We start from the raw sequence: 21301 nt of genomic DNA on the forward strand, positions 1-21301 counted from the left end.
CTACTCCGGCCTTAGCGACATCTTCAGTAATCTTCGGTAATAATGATTTGACAAACCATTCAGCTAAGATTTGGTCCGGGATAAAAACTTTCACTAATCTCCTTCGACGTCTCCACTCATGAATGTGATCAGAAATATACGTGGACGTCGATTGTTTTAGTGAAGTTAATAACTCCGTGCCGTTATCGTATCTGACCGGCAACTGAAAGTGAGTTAAGAACGAGGTAGCTAACTGGCTAAAGTTGTAAAAAGAGGCCCGTGGTAACTCAATGTACCACTTGGCCGCGAGACCAATGAGTGTACGCTGGAAAAGACGTAAGCGGATGGAATCATCTGAGATAGAATTCGAAGCACACCAGAGGTGGTAAGTCATCACATGATTGGACGGATCCTCTCCAGACTTACCTTCGAACTTGGGTATATCACTGGGCAACTTATTTGGCATTGGCGGCCAGAACTGAAGATATTGAATTGGATCGTTCGTTAGGCGCGTCAAGTCGGGTAAATCCAAAGTTGCAATAAACGGTAACTGCCGGTTAGGATCTCTAAAACTCTGGGTCACAATACCAGCCCCAGGAGGAGGATATCCAGGATAACTAGGAACAGGAGTCGCATTTGGGATATTATATCCTCCTGGAAAACCAGGATTAACCGGACCGTACTGGGGTTGTTGAGGTTGTTGATAAGTGTACCCAGGATACGGTTGATACTGGTAAACCGGTTGTTGGACAGCTTGCCCAGGTTGGTACTGTCCCTGGTACGGAGGTTGAACAAATTGAGGTTGAGTAGTCACAACCGTACTTATACCAGGCTGACCTACAGGCATCTGGACCGTGGTTTGAATCGTAGATCCAGACAACGGTAAAGATGTCTGAGGTGTGGTAACAGGGACAGTAGAAACTGGAGCCGTCGATACTCCAGAAGTAAGTATGGTAGATGTAGCGATAGTTGCAGCAGCCGTTTGAGATGGAGTACTAGGTGCAATTGACGGCTGAGTAACTACCGAAGCTACAGAAGTTTGAACATTTGGCTGGACAGGTTGCGGTTGCTGGGTTGGACCAGAAACTACGGGTTGTCCAGCTTGAGGAAGCATCTGTACACTTGGCTGCAACACCTGTTGACCCTGTGAGGGATCCCACACTAACATTCCAGGGTACTGACCCGTAACAGGTTGAGGGTACTGAGATCCATAACCAGATTGAGGGTAGGATTGATAATTGTAAGGTGCAGTTCCCATACTTGGAACATATGACTGACCTTGAGGCGGTTGATAACCTTGACTTGAGTATTGACCTTGAGGTTGATAACCTTGAGGTAAATACTGATACTGGGGTTGACCTTGACCTTGAGGTTGGTACCCTTGAGGTTGATAACTTTGGGGTTGATACCCTTGAGGTTGCCATCCTTGAGGTTGATATTGATACTGAGGTTGACCTTGGGGTACATATTGAGGCTGAGGTTGACCTTGAGGCAAGTATTGCACCATAGGTACATACTGACTTTGAGGTTGCCCCCCAGACACGATTTGTGTACCTTGAGGTTGCCCCCCAGGCGGTAATTGGCCACCTTGAGGTTGGGAAACGGGAACTGAACCTGACATCATGTAAATGTCTCCTACACCCAATGGTATATTACCACTGTTTCCAGCAAATAACCCATGATCAATGGGTTGAGGAGATGCCCCCGCAAAGGTACCAGAAAGTGACTGATACCCAGTGGGAACAGAAGGACCGCCGTGTAAAAAAGATTCAGGACTTTGTGTAAACACGGACGACTGACCAGACATATTTACAGGAGTATGAATACCTCCAGGTGGAAAAGGAGTACGAGGTGTGGAAAAACCGACTGAGTTGTCTAAAAAATTGGTTAACGCAAGGTACCAAGAAGTACTTCTAGGAGGACTGTAAAAGATGGATTCACGCTCCCTTAGATCAATAGTAAGTTGACCTTCAAGGTGAGAGACACCTATATCTTCTTCTGGAGCAAGTTCTTCTATAGCAATCAAACCAGAAGGTAGATTTTCGGTGATAATTCTTTCTATTCTCGGTGAATCAGGGACACTAGAAGTTGGAGTAACAGGTTCGGAAATTTCAGGTTCTTCGCCTGTTTCACTGGCAGATGAAAAACTACCAGCAAGCTCGGAAACTGTAACAGTTTCGGGATTGTAACCTGTTTCTAAACTTTGGTAATCTGGATGGACTACCAAGGAAGATTCTCCTTCTTCAGGTGAACCTACTCTACTGTCACTAGGAGGAGTTACAAGGACCTTTAACCCTTCTAAATTACCCGGGTCGTCTCGAGGAGGGGATCCCCTAAGTCTACGGGATCTTCTCAACAATTCGCCATAGAAACAACTTCAGGAGACTGGCCCCGAAGTCTACGGGACTGTCTCGGTAATTCCGCCACAATTAAAGATTTTTAACTACAACACACGAAAACAAAGTAAAAATTTCAAATCAAACCACCTAAAGTCTTCTAAAGAAGCAAACAAATTTGAAGCACACGCCTAAATAATCTAGAGCGTCAAACCACACACAAACAGTAGTCTTCCGGACCAAAAGCGCTAGTTGGTGATTAGGCCCAACCTCGCAGGATTCAGTACAGAAATGGCGGGTGGAACAGTTACCCCGGCAACCTGCTTAATGAATAGACCGGCACAAGTTCCTCCACTTTAACCGTCTCGAAGTGAAGTGAACCCCCCGGAAAATCCAAGTGAGTATAACCGACGTCTGCTCCAGGTACAGTGGGACCTTCCCTCCACCGTCACCTCGGTAGAACCCTAAAGATTATGGTCACTAAAGTTACCAATCACAACAATTACACCTGGGGGAACAGTCTAAACTCCGACAGCACGCAAGGGCAGAGTAACAAGCTCAATCCCCTTACCGGCTCCTTGACAATAATCCAAGGTTTACCGATAAGTGACCCCTGGCTCCTCGACAATGGTTAATCCGAGGTTTACCGTTTGTAATACGTACTGTCTGGCGTCGTTCCCAACGAGGGAGGAATGATCCCCTCACTGGTTCGGACACGAGCTCGTGCTTCTCCTTTAAGAGGAGCTTTCCCAGAGTATAACTGAAACAATTGGATTTAATCTACTCAAGATAAACTATCTGTTTGGTTTTGTAGTCTTGGAGAGTTAAGTACTCACCTACTCCAAGACCCTAGCCTAAGCTATGTTGGTGTTTCAGAGCCCTAGAAAAATAAAAATTACTAGATTGATTTTAATTTAAGCGTTACTTTTAAGGTTGTTTCTTAAGTCAAAAGGTGATGGAAGTGAAACCAGTGGTGTGTTGACTCGACTCGAAACCACTACAAAATGCACCTAGGATGATTTACCCACTACTTTACTTTTTCGATGAATTGCTTAACTAAAAAGTTGAGAGAATGCAATCTTTATAAAAGCAACTTCTTAATTGAAGACAATCAAAGAAACAATTCGTTTGTCTTTTCCAAGCATAAAAAACATGACCGCTCTTTACATGCACGAAAAAACTCTTTTTCTCTTTCAAAAACAAAAAGCTACTTGAAACAAGACTTTTAAAGAAGATGTTTTTGTATTTTTCTTTTAATAAAGCAAATAAATCTAATATAACCAAAAATCAATCTTAACAACTATTAAAATCTATGAAAATGCACTCATAAGCAAACTAAAAGGTAAATTTACTCTAAGCAATCTTAACGAGGCCAAAACCAACAATGATTATTCTAAGGTGTTTTACTTGATCACAATCAAATCAAGGACTAGCTTATTGCAGAACCAAAAACTAGTCAAAACAAAACTCTAATCTTTTTGTTCTTTTGTAAAATGGAAATCAACACTTTATAAACAAGTAATTCGAAATTTGACCCAAAACAACTTAAATGGCAAGCTGCTCACACAAGGAGACTTTACGACAGGCCCGACTTCTAAGAAGGCTGACTAACCAGAGAGATCTAAGGCTGGACAACTTTCTACCGTCAAAGTCACTACAGGACCTATTGAAAAATCAAACCCTAGGCCTAAACTTCGTTGAAATCCACTAAAACACTCAAAGCTCACAAAACAAGTTCAGGTGAAAATTCTTGACAGGGTACTAAAGGATCTGGGTAGAAAACACTAAGAAAAATCAAAATCTAAAAGCAATTAAAGCAAAAAATGGAATTTTCCTAAATTTTACAGGAAGACGCAGGCAACCCGTTATAACAGGTGCGGGCCCGCTCTGTGCAAACGGCAACAGCGCGTCCAAAGACGCACTGTGCAGTACTCAGAGGGTGCGTCCTTCTGGAAAAGTTGAGAAAAACCAAATCTAACTAAATCTAAAGCTAAGCCACCCAAATACTAATTCTCACAGTCAAAAACCAGAAAATAAAAGTGATTTTCACAGAGCAAAGTTCACACAAAGGAAAAGACTCTCTCATTAATGGATTCCCCAGTGGAGTCGCCAATTTGTCGTGGCGGAAAAAGTCGTTTGTGCGGACACAACTGACCTCCCTAGGAGTCTAAACTCTCTAGCGACAAACAAGACAAAATGGAGTGATCTTTCTCTAAATATACCTTTTAAAACATGAAAACTACAAGTGTTTAGGCTTACCTTATTCCAAAACGCGGTTGTTGTAGTCCGTCCTTGCCGATCCGGATGAGCTCCTCCTTCAAGTCAATTCCTGCAACCACAAACAATCAAACAATTACCAAGCACTTGCATTTCATATAATAAAACATATATTCAACATGCAGACCAAGGAACACATGAAATAACTCATTAACACAAGCTATTGAGAAAAATAAACCAGTTTGTATTAATAACGAAACAAAGAAACTCTTACAACCTGGCCTTGGTGTTGTGCAAGTTCCTCCCAGGGTCCATCAAGGGTTTTCCTCTACTTTGACAAAGCTCACCCACTTCCAAGTAGAATCAAGCAAAGACAATCTCTCCTCACAAGGTTCTAAATGGGAGTCCTAATTCCTGCAGCATTTACCCAAAGAAAATGTATAGCTCCAACCTCCCCTCCCTCTGGCTCAATGTCTTTATTTATAGTGCTGTAAAGAGGTTATTCAGGTCCACCATCAATGGGATAATCCCCCTCTTTGGGTGGGATAGCTCCCTTATTGATGGGATAAGTTCCCCCTTAATAGAGATACATGAACCAACTGGAGGCGCATCCAATTCATCAAACCGACCTCTAGAAAGTTCTAGAAGTAACCACAAGTAACTTTTTTAAGATGAAACTCGCGCATTTTGCCTTTTACAGAAGGACGCACCTGTCCCTTAACATACAGAGCGTCCAAGGACGCACCTTTTGTGAACATTGTGAGCGTCCCCGCAGGTAAGGCTAGAGAGAACCTGCGACCCCAGAGATAAACATATTTTTGACAAGACTTTCTCTCTTCTTTGAGTTTGAGATGGATATCAGAGGCATAAGACTTGCCTAAGAGGGTAGCATGACTGTTGATTTGAGCCATACTAACTGTAAGTGGTCATGGTGACATTTTTTAGTGTAACAGTACCTTTAGACCCTACGAAGGATCACACTACACAGAGCTAGTGCGCGACAAAGTGACGATGATCTATACTGTATCTACAAGATAACCACTCAGGAACAAGATTGGGTGAATCCTACAGTGGATGGCAGGATTTCGTGGGAGCGCGAAAGCTCTTGCACATCAGATTCGGATGAGGAAATAGAACGATGGCAGAACCAGTTACACGAGGTAACCACACTCAATTGCAACATGATGGTAAGATCACTACGCTGTGTGACAACAGAGGTAAGGGATCTACCTATGTATGATGGGTTGACAATGGTGGATGAATTCCTGAACAAATTTGAAAGAGAGGTGCTAGAACAGTAGTGTTTTGATGCTTTGAATGGGCACTACCTGTGTGCCCACCTCTCCAGATGGGTACAGGCGTATGGTACGCAACCTGCATGAACGCACACTGTCCTCACGATAGGAAACAGGAACAACAAGCAGGAGCGGGCAAGACGAGGGCGCGAACAATGAAGTATGCTAAGACCAAGCACGCCGAAGATTATACACGGGGAAGCCTTTGACAAGGTGTGCAAAGTACTGAACACGGTCCACCATGTGAGATGCACTGATTGGGACCTACGCATACCAGTGGTTCTATGGGCTTATAGGACCATGTGCAAAACCCTGACCATGCAAGCACTTCCGAAGCTGAAGTATGAAGCAGGGGCTGTAATCCTTATGGAGCATGTGAAGCCTAGTCCGCACATAGCAACACCCATAGATACGATAGTCCGTGAAGCCTGGAACGAAGGAATCACACAGCCGCGAGAAACAGAACACATAAGACTTGAGGAAGAAATCTGACAGGGAAACCTTAGACTTCGCGAACTTGAAAAAGACTGAGTACGATTGAGGGAGAAAAGCGCTTTGATGGACGCAGAGGCCAAGAAGCTGGAAAATGAATAAAGGAAGCATTTATCATCAAAAGACCAAGGATGTTAAGGCAAGGTGCGTACAATCATACTAACAGTTTGGGGAACTATCGCTGTGAACTAGTTACTCTGCTGCCTCGGCTTGGACCACATATCGCCAAATGTAGTGACTAGGGTAGCGTGTTGCAAGTAGTAAAGTGCACGATGCCGATCACAACAATGGAAGGTGTGGATTCTCGGTGAACCATGGTGGAGGATAGGATGGAACCCCACATGGGTGGTGCGACCACTTGACTAGTCGTAGGAAGAAAAGTCTTAGCACTTTAGGCAGTTGAAAGGAAGCGCAGGACTATAAATTATTATGTCCGGAAGCTGCACGATATTGATGCGCGCGGAAGCAGAGCATCACAGGGTCCGCGACCGCGCACGGAGGGCTGCACTGCCGCACGGATTGGCCGGAAAGTGACCGTTGGTGTCACTATTCATGATGGGATGCTCGATTTGAGGCCAAATGGAGCGGGTAGTGGGCATTTAAGACACAATTTATGGGCAAGATTTGGGAAAATCTGCCACCAAGAAAGCATTAATGGCCCAAAATTGGGGGGAACGGTTGAATTTGAATTCAAAAGGCGCTATAAAACACAAAGGGCTGGCCAACGAACAACACTTGGTCATTTGAGAATTGAGCGCTTGAGCAGAGCACTGAGCATTGAGAGTCAAGTGATAATTGAGCCCCTAAGTTTGCGAGTGACAAAATATAGCCTAGATACAATGAAAACCACCAAGGATGGTTTTGGAATTGAAGAGGTAACCACCAACAAGGCCGTGCAGACCCCAATGGTGGAGGATGTTCCAAAAGTCGCCGAGGTTGTGGAAAAAATCCCCAAATCACCATGAACGCTGAGGCCCAAGAAAGATAAACAAGCAATGGCCCCCGTACACGTGTCCCCGAGGAACCCACTACGCAACAAGCTATCAATGGCAGAAAAAGGGAAAGTTGTCATAATTGACACAGATGAGGAAGAAGAAGATCTGCAGGCCCTGACCATCACAGTAGAAGAAGATGAAGATATGGAGGAGGATATTCAACCTACACACTCTGCAACAAAACTGCCCGCGTATGTCCCTCTGCAGAAAGGGAAGACCAAAGTGCCGAAGGACCTGGATAAAACCAAGAGTTCACTCTAGACTTCGCTCCTCCCAGATGGCATAGTGTTTGAAGGCACGCACCTGGGCCATGTGCCAACCATGAAGTTTGAAGATTGGGACCTCGCTGACCGCGAGAAGTTCCCTCACCTAGAGACTGGGAACCTTATGAAGCAAAACACTGAGGGGGTGGTGACAACATTAGAGTCGCGGAAGTGGCTGCGCGGTGTGGAAAAGGTCGGGTTGTTGCACTTACTATGGATACCGCATTTCCACCATGCGCCCATCACCATTTTCGTCATCAGGCAGCTGCTCTACCTAGTGCATGATGGGTATCTATGGCTGGAGGAGCCTATCCCCATCATAATAGACCTAATCCACCACATTTCTCGGCTCCCCTGTAAAGGAAAGGACCCCACAACTATAGCTGAAGGAAAGGGCAGTGATTTGGCCCTTACAGAAGCCATGAAGACAAAATACAAGCTGGAGAAGAAGAAGAGGGGCTACACCATCTCCAGCATCAAGGACAAAGGGGTACGCGTAGCAACCCAACTCCTGGCTAGAAAAGTCATGAGGAAGTGTCGCGCCGATGAGGTACCGGCGTTGGTGGTCGCACTAGCTGAGCAGTGCGCAGAGGGGGTCCAATTCAACTGGTCTGAATTCCTCTGCGAGGAATTTTTGAAGAATTGTTGTGAAGCCGAGGAGCAGGGTAAAACCTTCCACTACGTGTGGTTGTTATTATCCATAATGCTCATAGCGGGGGAACTGCCAGAGGACAGTCAATTCCCCGGCATTGAAAAAGAATTACCGGAGGCTGCGAAGTACGCTTCGCTTTGGGTCACAAAGGATGCGAAACGGATATGCGACACCAAATCCTTCTGGGTTCTCATGGAGATGAGCATCTGGATGTGGATCAACCGACGGCCATGCCTATCGCCTACCGTGTACAATAGTCTGTAGAGTTTTGCAGAATTCAAAGCCAACATGCATAATGCATACATCAGGGCACGCAAGAATACAACGAAGCAGTGGACGAAGCTCCCCTTTATAGCCATTGACGACGCCATCTTCACTGTCTTAGAGACATGGCCTCCGGAATGGTGCACCCCAGACCTAGCAGAACTTGAGAAGGCGGTAGCGCAGAAGAAGAAGGACGATGCCAAGTTGTGCATCACACAATTGGCCGAGAAAAGGCAGAAGGAAACAATAGCAGCTAAGGAAAGGGCAGTGCGGGAAGCGACACAAAAAGCCGCAGAGCAGAAAAAGGCTGCAGAAGCAGCAGCAACAGCACAAGCGGCAAAAGAAGCAACAACGAAGGCGGATGAGGACCAAGCAACGTCCTCACAGGGGCAGGAGGCAGAGGAAGCAGAAACAGCAGAAGGGAGCACGGACCCAGGGACTGCATCCACACAACTAAAGCGCCCACACATGGTAGAGAGAACAAGACTGAGGAAGAAGGTCAAGGCCTCGAAGTTGGCCATTGACCTGATCACCTTAACCGAAGGTGACCTCCATGACATCGGCGAGACGGTTCGCGATGTCACAAATGAGGCCCTTCAGGACTTTATGTAGGAGCACCAGACTATGTTGGGGGCCCTCAGGGTGCAGCTACAAGAGTTACAGGTGCGGCCCCCTTAGGTGGGTACCCTTTTGACCCACCTCGCAGCAGGATCCTCGGCAGCAGAGCAGATGCTGCATGCACGGATGGAAAACACCATAGTGTTACCAGAAGGAGCCCTAGTAGTAGTGAATGAGACCGACAGATTTGTGGTTAACATGATCAAAGGCCTTGGCCTTAATTTGGCTACCCTTCCACAAGAGACATTGTATCTGCTACAAGATGGGAAAACGACAAAGTTGCACGCTAGGGAGAGCTGCGCAATCCAAGTTCTAAGCGAACAAAAGATCAACATGGAATAGCTCAGTCTGCAGTGCGATGAATTGGTGTCGTAGAACCAATAATTGGTGCAGGTGGTAGATGACGCTTGTTGACGTGTCTCGGAGCTAGCCATCCCAACAGATTTATCAGTAGAGGTACAGATTCACAGGTTGGCAACCGGAGTCCACGAGGCTAGAGAAGAAACGACCAAGGTTCAATTGGAGCAGAATCTTCAGATCACCAAGCTACAGTTAAAGGTGCAACCTTCCGCTCCCCTGAAGGTCCGAGAACAATGCGCTAGCGCTATTGCAATGGGATTGGAAGAAATTGGAGGTGCAGTGCAAGACTATACCACTTTGTTGGAGCAAGCACTTGAGGTCCTCACAACTCTGTAGGAGGACCCCAACATCCAGTGCCTAGAGACAGAGGCACAAGAACTGCAGCAACAATATGACAGTGTCAGAGAAACTACGTAGATAGTAATCCTCACTCAGCGGCTTGCAAGGATGCAGCAAGCCAAGGAACTAAAGGAACAGGTGAATGTGGCGTGACATAAGGAGGCAGTTCTCAAAGCGTGCATCCAGTAGTGGATCGATGAGGCTTTCACAATCACAGCAAACATCGAAAGAAAGCTGGTGCACATACAAGGATGCACACGTTAATGCAGAGAAGCGCCCTAGAAACGTAGGTCTTAGAACAAAGGATGCAACAGATCCAGCAAGCAGCGACTCCTTGTGCTGCCGACATCAACACAGTTCAAGGACAGTTTGAGGAACTCCATGCCAAGATCGCCGCGTCAACAGAGTGACTCGAGGGCGAGTCACAATGTTTGTGTTGGGGGCCTGTTGGGCATGGAATCCCCCCGAGGCATGTTTTGGGGCTCAAAGCCCAAGGGGATTGCACAATTTTTGGGCCTAGCAGTTGACTACTACCCAGATTTTCACAAATCCTTAGTTGAACAGCCTGTTGATGGGAAAACCTGCGCAAATCCTGCTAGGAGGGTTGGCTGGCCGAATTGCACAATCTTGAAGCCCAGCAGGCTGTCAGAGGGAATTACACAATTCCTAGGGGGAAGGTTGGTTTCCCTCTAGAAATGTGCAAATTTCACTGGGAAGATGCTCAACCTGTAGCTGGACCAAGTCCGAATGAGCAGTCTGTGAGGAAAATGGATCAACTGTGATCGACAGGCTGCCTTTGTGCGAGGAAAGCACTGAAGCTTGAGTACTTGATGAAGCAAGACAAAGTGTTGTGTAAGGTTGGTAGGGGAGGCTCCAAAACAGGCTAAGGAAAAATTTTGGAGGGTGGTTGTAGCCGCTACAACACTTGGCGACACACTGGTAGAACTCCAGCTCTCTGAATGGACCTTTTTCATGAAAACGAGTCTAACACCTCTGGAAGTATTGTTCAATTCTTAGCTCATCTTGGCTTCACACTAGCTTGATGTAAGATGTAGCATCTGCCAGACTCTTGGTCGATTGACACACATTCCAAGCCAAGGCAACACAGTTGTTTCGATTGGGGTTGAGGGGTATATAGGTGCACAAGAAGTATAGTCGTCAGAGTCTTAGTTTCATCTCTGGTGTTTCTCCACTACCAACAGGCCTGGACAGTACCCTGGTGGAGTCACATAGGAACACAAGCATGGCTCTGATGCCAGTGAGCCTGGTTAGTACCCCAGTGGAGTTAATTGCATCACCTCCCTATGCAGGAATATGTTCTCTTCTTTCACCTTATTCATTTTTCATTTTGAATTTGTTTTTACTTTTCATTTTTTTTATTTTTCATTTTCAATGTGCATAGCACTTATTCATTTCAGAGGCAGAAGAGGGATCCTGACTTATTGAGAGCAGAGGAGGTTGTTCCAGTAGAGAAGTAGTTTATTATATCTCTAACATTCCTGTTAAGGTTTTCCCCCTCACCTTACTCTACTTGACTGAGCTGACAAGGGTTAACCCAAAAACAATCGACTAGAGAAGATGACACTAGTCAGCATGCAAGCATTGTGCTTTCACCAAGGTTCACTTCGAAGAGTATGTATTTTCCTTCAACGTATCATGGACTAAGAGTAGCAAGTTCATCATATAGAGGCAAGATGACAGATAACCAAGTAGAGATAGATGTAAAAACCCTCTTGTATTTTGCCCAGCCCGTTTCATGAGTCACACATGGTTTTAGGCAAAACTAACCTATGAATGAAACAAGTGAACGAACCAAAAATCGACAAAGCAAAGAAAGAGCAAAAGAAAAAATGAAAGTGAAGCAAGTAAACAAACAAGCAAGCATACAAACAAGCAATCAAAACATGAATGCAAACAAGCATGCAAGCAAACAACTGAAAGCAAACACTACTCCTACTCCTACACTAATGGTGCATGGCACTGATCTCGTGAAGTGATACTTCCAATGCAACCATCTGCGCATTGGTAGACCCATGTGGGTGAAGGTGTGGTCCGTGAGTAACCTAGTTGTGCATACCAGCATACAAGAAATATATAACAGTGAAGATAGCCACACTTTGTGTTTCAAAGTGCCCACGGGACATAAGTGAGTGCATGTGCATGACGGACAGTCCATGGACTTATCATGGTGTTGTGTGACACTACGTGCAACTTTGAAGCAAAAGCACACTCTTGACTGAGACATGCAAGCAAACGAAAGAAACAAAGATAACTTGCGTCGCGAACAAGTGCTTGCAATGTAAGACTCCTCCAATGCATGAGCAATGGGATCGTGCAATTCGAGTGGAGGAAGTGTGATCTATGTGTGAGATGGATCTTCAATGCATACAGACGAGTGATGAGGAGCCTTGGGTGATTGAACAGTTTCATGATCGAAAGTGAGACTAACCCCAAGAGAGCAAGGGCCTGACATAACCATCAACTCGGGATGAAGTGATGGGTGTCTCAACTCATCATCAGGTAGATCAGCATAAACCGGTGGCTTCGAAATATCAACTACGATAGATTCATGATTGTGATAAAAAATGGAAGAAAATGGATCACGAACACCACGATCAGAAAAATCAATGAATTCTTCGGCATCCTCATGATCATATGAATCAAACAGAGGGGTATATGAAAAGCGAACGAACTCATTCTCTATATTTCTAGAAAATACAGATGAAGGATCAAGTGGATCTTCAATAAATAACTTATCCTCTCCATTTTCGAATGATGGACTAGCATCCGGTGAGTCCTGCGAGTGATCAAAAATGGGTGCATCCATGGATGAAGACACACATGCAAAATCATGGATGGCAGGTTCACCAAAGAAGCTAGGAAAGAACAGAGGGGGCTCAGACAGAAGGGATTCATCCTTCGCCGAGTGTTGATGTTCAAGCTCCCACTCATACTCTTCATGAATGACAACGCATGTTGGTTGTGCAACACCAACTCTGTCAGTGGGTTGTTCCTCATTCACAACAAGTGAGGAGTTTGGAATGGATGAACACAAGAAAACATCATTCGAAGGAACACCTGAGTGTCAAGATGGAGGTTGAAAAAAAGAATGCATATGAGAACTCGAAGGATTGAAAACCAACTCTGCGTGAAAATTGAGTGGAGTGATGTTGGGAGGGTGTGAAAGTTGAACAGATGTGTGAACATGATCCTCAGCATCACTAGGCGATGGTGGAACTGTTGAATGAGAGGGAGGTGGACAGTCCGTTGAGGCAGTGCCTACTCCCACATGGGATAGTGCAGTTCTATTATTCTCTTGACCTGCGAGAAGATACCAGAATACCAAATATGTGAAGAAATATACCCAAAACATAGAACAATAAGAAATAATAGCATGTATTTTATTATGCGGAAAGGAAAGCAATGTTCACTTGACTCTTTGAGGGGGCAACCTCCAATAGAGCTGGGCTCAATTACAAAATAAGACACGATGCTCTCTCAAGGGGAGTCTCTATCCTTTATATAGGATTCATACATGCAATACCACGGGTTGGTACCATGGTTCTTATTAATACCATCTATCTAATACCATGGCCCATTTGCAACTAACTGTGGTCCCTTCCTTAGATGATGGTCAACCACTTACAATTATTAATATGGGATTTATTGACTCTTTAACTAACTATAACTATGACTCGACCCTATTACATAAATAAGGGGGTTAGGGTTGGACCCTAACATGCCCTCCCCCATAAAAATAGCCTTGTCCTCAAGGTTGAAGCTGCAGAAACTACTGAAGAACAGTGGTTGGTTCCCAGGTCGCATCTTCTGGAGAGGTGTCTTTCCACTTGACAAGGACTTCCTTGATCGTGCGGCCGCACAGGTGTCGTTCTCACGTGTCAAGAACTTGTTCAGGTTGGAGCCAGATTGAACCTTCTTCATCCAATTCCGGTAGACTAGTTTGAATTCTGCAATGGTTCCCAACCACTTTCTTGAGGCATGAGACATGGAAGACGAGATGGATTTTTGTAGTGGGTGGCAAGGCTAGCTTGTAGGCTACTTCTCCGATGCGCTGAAGTATTTGATACGGTTCGTAGAATTTTGGAGATAATTTCTGACAACCCTTTTCTTTGAGCGATGTTTTCTTATATGGTTGCAGCCTCAAGAATACCTGATCCCCTTCTTGAAATTTGCACTCTGAACAATGTTGGTCTACATGTTGCTTCATGCGATTTTGAGCTTGATGGAGATTCCCTTTGAGGTGGGCCAGCATGGTTGCACAGTTTTGTAGGAGTTGATCCACTGCTTGTACCTTTGAGCATCCCTAGATATAAGAAGTAGGTGAAGGAGGGAGTTGACCATAAACTGCTTCATATGGAGTCACTTTGGTGGTGGCATGATATTTAGTAATATACCACCCTTCGGCTAGAGGTAAGCAATGTACCCATAGATGTTTTTTTTCTGAAGTGAAACACCTGAGGTAGGTCTCTAGACATTTTTTGACTGCTTCAGTTTGACCATCAATTTGGGGATGATAGGAAGTACTAAGTTGTAGTTGTGTACCTTATAGCCTGAAGAGTTCCTACCAAAGTTACTGGTGAAGATCGGGTCACAATCAAACAAATGGAAGTGGGCAGGCCATGCAATTTGAAGATCTGGTCCATGAAAGATTGAGCCACCAAAGCTGGTGTAAAAGGGTGGGGTAGGGCGCAAAAATAAGCATACTTAGAAAGTTTGTCCACAACCACCATGATGACTGACTTGTTGCCTAACTTCAGAAGACCCGTAATGAAATCCATAGAAACCTCCGTCTAGATTGAGGCAAGGATGGGCAATGGTTGTAATGTGCCTGGGGATTTGACTATTTCTCCTTTGTGGCACTGACACACATCACACTCAGCTACAAAAGTAAGAATGTCCTTTTTCATGCCTGTCCAAAAGAATGAACGTCGAGTGCGAGCATAAGTCTTCTGAAAGCCTGAATGGCCTGCAGTGGGAGATGAGTGCAACTCTGCCAAAATGAAACTTTTGAGGGTGGATGTTGGTGATATCACTACTTTGTCCTTGTAGCGAAGAATCTCATCCTGCCAAGAGTAGCCTGCTGTGGAATTTGGATCCGCCTGCAATTTATTAATGAGTTGGGAGAGCAAAGGATGTGAAAACCATTCCTTGCGAGCCTCTTCAATCCACTCTGGAATGGGAAGAGAGATTGCTAGCAGGGTGCTTTCCTCCTCAAATTGGCGTGATAAAGCATCCACTATGACATTTTCGCGCCCTTTCTTGTAAATTATCTCATAATCATATCCCAACATTTTGGCTAGCCATTTATTTTGTTGTGGTGAGGATAGGCATTGCTCCAAAAAATATTTAAGGCTTTGATGGTCTGTGTGGATTTGGAAACGTTGCCCAAATAAGTATGGTCACCAGGTATCCATTGCATGTAAGATGGCCATCATCTCCTTCTCATAGGTAGATTGTCCCATATTTGTCCCACTTAGTTGTTGGCTAGTGAAGGCCAAGGGTCGACCTTCCTGCATTAAGACAACCCCAATACCCGTACCTGAAGCATCACATTCAATCACAAAAGATTTGGTGAAGTCGGGTAGTGCCAATACGGGAGTGGAACACATGGCATGTTTGAGAGCTATAAATGCCTGTTGTGCTTCATCATTCCAGAGGAATGAATTTTTCTTGAGAAGGTGAGTGAGGGGTCTAGCAATGCGACCATAATTGCAGACAAATTTGCGATAGTAGCCGGTGAGACCCAAAAATCCTCTCAAGCTCTTCAAGGTCTTTGGTTGAGGCCAATCCTGCATTGCCTAGATCTTTTTGGGATCCACCCTGACACCTTCACGCCCCACAATGTGGCCCAAATACTTAACTTCTTCCATGCCAAAAGAGCACTTGGACAATTTGACAAATAATTTATGCTTCCGGAGCAGTTGCAAGAGCAGATCTACATGCTGAAGATGTTTTTCCCAGGTGAGGCTGTAGATGAGGATGTCATCAAAGAAAAAAGGACAATTTTTTTGAGATATGGTTTGAGCAGGTGATTCATGAGGCTTTGAAAAGTGGATGGGGCATTAAAGAGACCAAATGGCATGACCAGGAATTCATAATGGCCTTCATGAGTTTGGAAAGCAATCTTTGGAATGTCTACTTCTTTCATGTGAATTTGGTGATAGCCCGAGCGAAGGTCGAGCTTAGTAAAGAATTGAGCCCCATTTAGTTCATCCAGCAAATCATCAACAACCAAGATGGGAAATTTATCTTTGACCGTCAGCTTGTTGAGGGCCCTGAAGTCTAGACACATACGCCATCCCCCATCTTTCTTGAGAACCATGACCACAGGCGACGAATAAGGACTAATGCTAAGACGAGTGACACCAGCTTCCAAGAGTTCCTTGATGATTTTTTCAATTTCATTATTTTGGGCGAAAGGATATCTATATGGGCGCACATTTGGTGGTTGTGCCCCTAGGACCAAAGTAATGCTATGATCATGTTCCCCTCTCAAGGGTGGAAGCTCATGAGGCTTGTCAAAGACCTGTAGATGGTTGTTTAAGACATGTTGCATCTCAAGATGAATATGAAGAGAAGTGGGTTCAAACGCTTGGATGGCATTAAATTGGGCTATAAATCCATGGTGGCCCTTTTTTAACAATTTTTCCATCCTATGTGAGTTGATGTTAGAAGTAGCACCTGCCTGGAGTCCACGGAGGGTATGTGTGTGGTTATTCTGCTTAAAGCTCATATATAACTCTTGGAAATCCATTGTGATTGGGCCGAGTGTGCGGAGCCATTCAACAACCAAGACAATGTCACACCCACCCATGTTGATGGCAAACATGTGGGTCTTTAGGTGATAATCCCCCATTTGAGTTTTGACATTTTCACAGTGGCCTTCACATTTCATTGTCCCACCATCAGCAATCTGGACCTAGAAATTAGAGACTGCTCTGTCAAAACAATGCACTGCTTCATCAACTCTTTGATGGATAAAGTTATGCGTACTGCCACTATCAATCAAGACTACTACAGGGCGATGTTTAATAAAACCTATGATTTTGAGAGTTTGGGGAGAAGAAATTCCTGCCAAAGCATGAAGCAAGATAACTGGTTCTTCAGGTGTAGTTGGGAGATCATTGTCTGGTTGGTTGTCCTCATCTTCCTCCTCTGGCCCCTCAATTGGTGGGGCTTCCTCAGATGAAATGTGATCAGTAGCATCAATTTGAAAAAATTTGGGTTCCTTGCATTTATGCCCTAGGGAATATTTCTCATCACAGTAGTAACACAATCCTTGCTTTCTTCCTTCTGCCATTTCCGCTAGTGACACCTTTTGAACCTTAAGTGTTTGGGTAGTGCTCAGAGCCTGGGTGGGGCATCCCTTGGCTATGAACTTTGGACGAGTCGACTGGGCCACTAATGTGCGTTCTACTTCACGAGATATCTTGGAAGCTGCCAACCATGAGACTAGGTGTTCCAGTCGGACATGGGCTTGTATGGTGTCTTTGAGACCACTGACAAAACATTCCAAGTAGAATTCATCTGCTAGACCTCCTGTGCGGAAGGCTAATGCTTTAAAGGCTTTAATATATTCTTGCACTGTTCCTGTCTGTCGGAGCTTAGTAAGATGACCCACAAAGTTAAATTCATGGTCAAAGTGATCATAAAGGGCTTTTGAGAATATTTGCCAATTCATTGGCCTTGCATGGTAGGGTTGATTCCACTGCCGCCATTGCCATCTTTCTTGGTCCAAGTATAGGCTTCCCACACTTAGCTTAGTCGCATCATCTCTGATGTGATTCAATGTGAAATATTGCTCCATTTGTGCTAGCAATATGGCCGGATGACAGCCATCAAATTTATACATGTCCAGCTTGGGTGGTCGAGGCTGGGATTGTTGGTGGTTTCCATAAAAGTGAAGAGAATGGCTAGACTCACCCTCAAGGTTTTCATTAAAATCATATGCCTCCGATTGTTCCCCTGACTTTCCCTTTGTGATTGTGTCATTTAAGGTCTGGATCTGCTTCGTTAATGCCTCCAACTTTTGTTCAAGGGTGTCTATCTTCTCATTGGCCATAGCTTGAGCTTTGGTTTGTACCACGCACAAATTTGGTGCACTTGTCGTTACTGTGAAAAAAAGTTTGGGACCACCTGAAATTTTGACGCTGACAAGTGAATGGTACTACCTTGCTTAGCCCGTCGACCTAACTCTTATGGGCTAAGTCTCCTATAAGCGTCCTGGGAGGGTCTGAGATTTTATTTTATTTCTTTTACTTCGAAAGGAGTTTTACTCCTCCCTTAGGAATACTGCAGTAGCCGATTCCCAGAAAAGTTATTTTTTTTTTTTACTCCCTTAGGAATATTGCAGTAGCCGATTCCCAGAAAAGTTAATTCTGCCCAATGTCCTGCTAGAATCATCCCTAGGTATAGGAGCCACACAAATAGTCAGATCTGTCGATGAAACCCTCAATTGCAGAGTATGAGTAGGAATGTGGCAGTGATCGAACCCCTGCTGCTAGATCTGAAATGGCGGATCTAATTGTTGTGACTGCTATAGAACCCAAACTATTGGATCTGAATGGCGAATCTAATAGATATGATTGGCGGATCTGATAGATCTGAATGGCGGATCTGATAGATTTGAATGGCGGAACTGATTGTTGCAGTTGCGACAGAACCCAACCTGCTAGATCTGATCTGGCAAAGATGATGCATGATCTAGAGAGAGACAAGGGAACTATGGTCTCAAGGAGTGTCAGGTGCTACAGATCGCAATATACATAAGGGTTTGACAGTAGTACTCGGCCCAATCTTTTAGGGCACTAACCAAGGAGGATCAACCGTACCCTTAGTCGTACAACCCGACTACCCTATCGTACGCGCGAGTAATCTCCCCGAGTGTTGTTCTCGATGTACTGTAGCAGCAAGATGGTTGACGGTTTATCTATGGCGAGGTTTCAAGAGAGGCTAGGGGGCATCCGATATACCCAGAGGGTACTTGGAAGACAATTCGTGCGCGGTTCTGTCTAATGCGCTACTACTCGAAGGGGTACTCATAGGAGTTACAAGTGAGTCCAACAAGCGTGACCACCTCTTGTATTTCCTGCATGCATGCCTCCCCAAATCCGCAGGTTTATGCGCTTAACGATAGATCTCATGGTTTAAAGACATTGGAACACGTCTCTAGCCAAAAAAAATTCTGCTAAAAATGGAGATCCCACCGGCCCTGGAAAGTGCTCTAATACCATTTGTTATGCTCTTGACCTGTGAAAAGATACCAGAATACCAAATATGTGAATAAATATACCCAGAACACAGAACAATAAGAAATAACAACATGTATTTTATTATTCAGAAAGGAAAGAAATGTTCACTTGCCTCTTCGAGGGGGCAACCTCCAATAGAGCTGGGCTCAATTACAAAATAAGACATGATGCTCTCTCAAGGGGAGTCTCTATCCTTTATATAGGATTCATACATGCAATACCATCGATTAGTACCATGGTTCTTATTAATACCATCTATCTAATACCATGGCCCATTTGCAACTAACTGTGGTCCCTTCTTTAAATGCGGGTCAACCACTTACAATTATTAATATGGGCTTTATTAACTCTTTAACTAACTATAACTATGACTAGACCCTATTACATAAATAAGGGGGTTAGGGTTGGACACTAACAAGTTCCATCAAAGAAGAAGGTTGAGCGAGGCTTGACATCAAGCTTCCTCTTGGGATGGGAATATTTCTTAAGATAGTACTCAAACTGGTCCCAGAGGTAAGCGAACTTCATCTGGCTCCTCGAAGCTTGAAACTGCAAGTCATGAAAGCGCTGCCAAAAATCAATAACAGATTCGTGCGGAGCCCTCCATTGCTGTAAAAATTTCCGATCGAGATGGTCTGGATCAAAATGATAGAACGTGTCTTCAATAAGATCACAGAATTGATCACATCAGTGCACGGTGGCAGCTGGTAGGCTGAGAACCCAATGAAATGGAGATTCGTGAAGTGTGTATGTGAGCAACAACCTGGCTTGTTCATCAGTAAACTCATCTTCCTCATAAATCATGGAAAGAAAGTTATGTAAGTGCTCAGGCCAGGCCACTTCACCTTCACCATCATATGTGTGAGTGGACAAGAGATTGAAAAGCTTCCCTGAGATGGAGACATATTCACGATTCAAAAAACACCTTGGGGGAAGAAGAATGCAAGACTCCATGAAAGATATGCAAAGGTTCAAAACTAGATGAGAGGACACTGCTTGTCATCAGGCCCTCCTTCTAGCACCAGAAATGTTGACGGTGTTGGACCCACCAACATGTCAAGGGGATCTCCCCAGTAAGAAGTCCCAATTAGACCTCAGATTGTTTGGTGTAGGAGTCCCAGCAGTGGTCGTAAGGTAATGCCTTAACCACAATGTCACACATAGGCAAGTAAGATAACTCTGTCAATAGCAAGGGTGTGACTGATGCAGTGAGTCAAGGAATGAGTATGACAAGTTCCAACACTTCAAAGGGAGAGGAAGGTGAAGGTGAGTTCCAGGTTGAAAGGGATCAGTCCCAACTCGGCTAGGAATACACAACACAAAGGACATGCACAACTTCCCGCAGAGCAGTCGACACGAATGCGGCAAACCTAACATACAAGGTAATATAATACGAACAACACTCACGGATCAGTCCGAGACGAGTGTGACGGTTGATATAACAAGGTTCAGAGAAAGGTCTGTCTGATGTCCGGTAGAGCAGTCAACACGGACGGTGACAGCATTAACAACATATGCAACACATTAACAACAAGATTCATATAATTGCATATAAATCAGTTCATATACAAGTACGTAAGTTAAACAACATATATCATTAACGCAACCGGAGCAGTCCAACTACAATAACAACATATGCATGAAAATGTGTTGGCTTTTATTATATAAATAAGTGTAAGTCACAATCATACAATACACCATGTAAACCTTCTAGCCCCATTAGTGGAACGTTACAGCCACATCTGCCTGCTCCTCCAAAGAGATGTACTAGCTCTGTGCAGTGGAGAAGCCAAGGCACATTACAATATTGTCCAAGCCTTCTTCAAGATAATCGTAGTAGAATCTTGGCTGACCAAAAGCCCATACAATGAGTTATGAGGGACTATTTATAGCAAGGGGTGGGGTGACCCTTGACATTCCCCTTTGTGACAATTCAACTACCCTCATGACTCTTCACCTACTCTATGACTGTTACATCCAACCATTGACGCTTGACTTACACTTGACATGACTCAACATTACAATGCACATGTACTCATGTGAGACAACATGGCTTGAGCAAGCATTGCAAGACATCACTGACACTCGGTCCATTGTGATGAGACCAACTCTTTGACATGCTTGTGATGGTGAAGGTGGTGAGCTGATGCCAAGCTTGGTCGTCTGTGATGATGTGCATGCACCTCATGGTGACATCTTGCTGAAGCGAACTCTTGCCT

The sequence above is a fragment of the Pinus tabuliformis genome, chromosome 5_1 (assembly GCF_031772625.1).
Source record: "Pinus tabuliformis cultivar Carrire ecotype Pingquan chromosome 5_1, CPIR1, whole genome shotgun sequence".
Classification (NCBI taxonomy): domain Eukaryota; kingdom Viridiplantae; phylum Streptophyta; class Pinopsida; order Pinales; family Pinaceae; genus Pinus; species Pinus tabuliformis.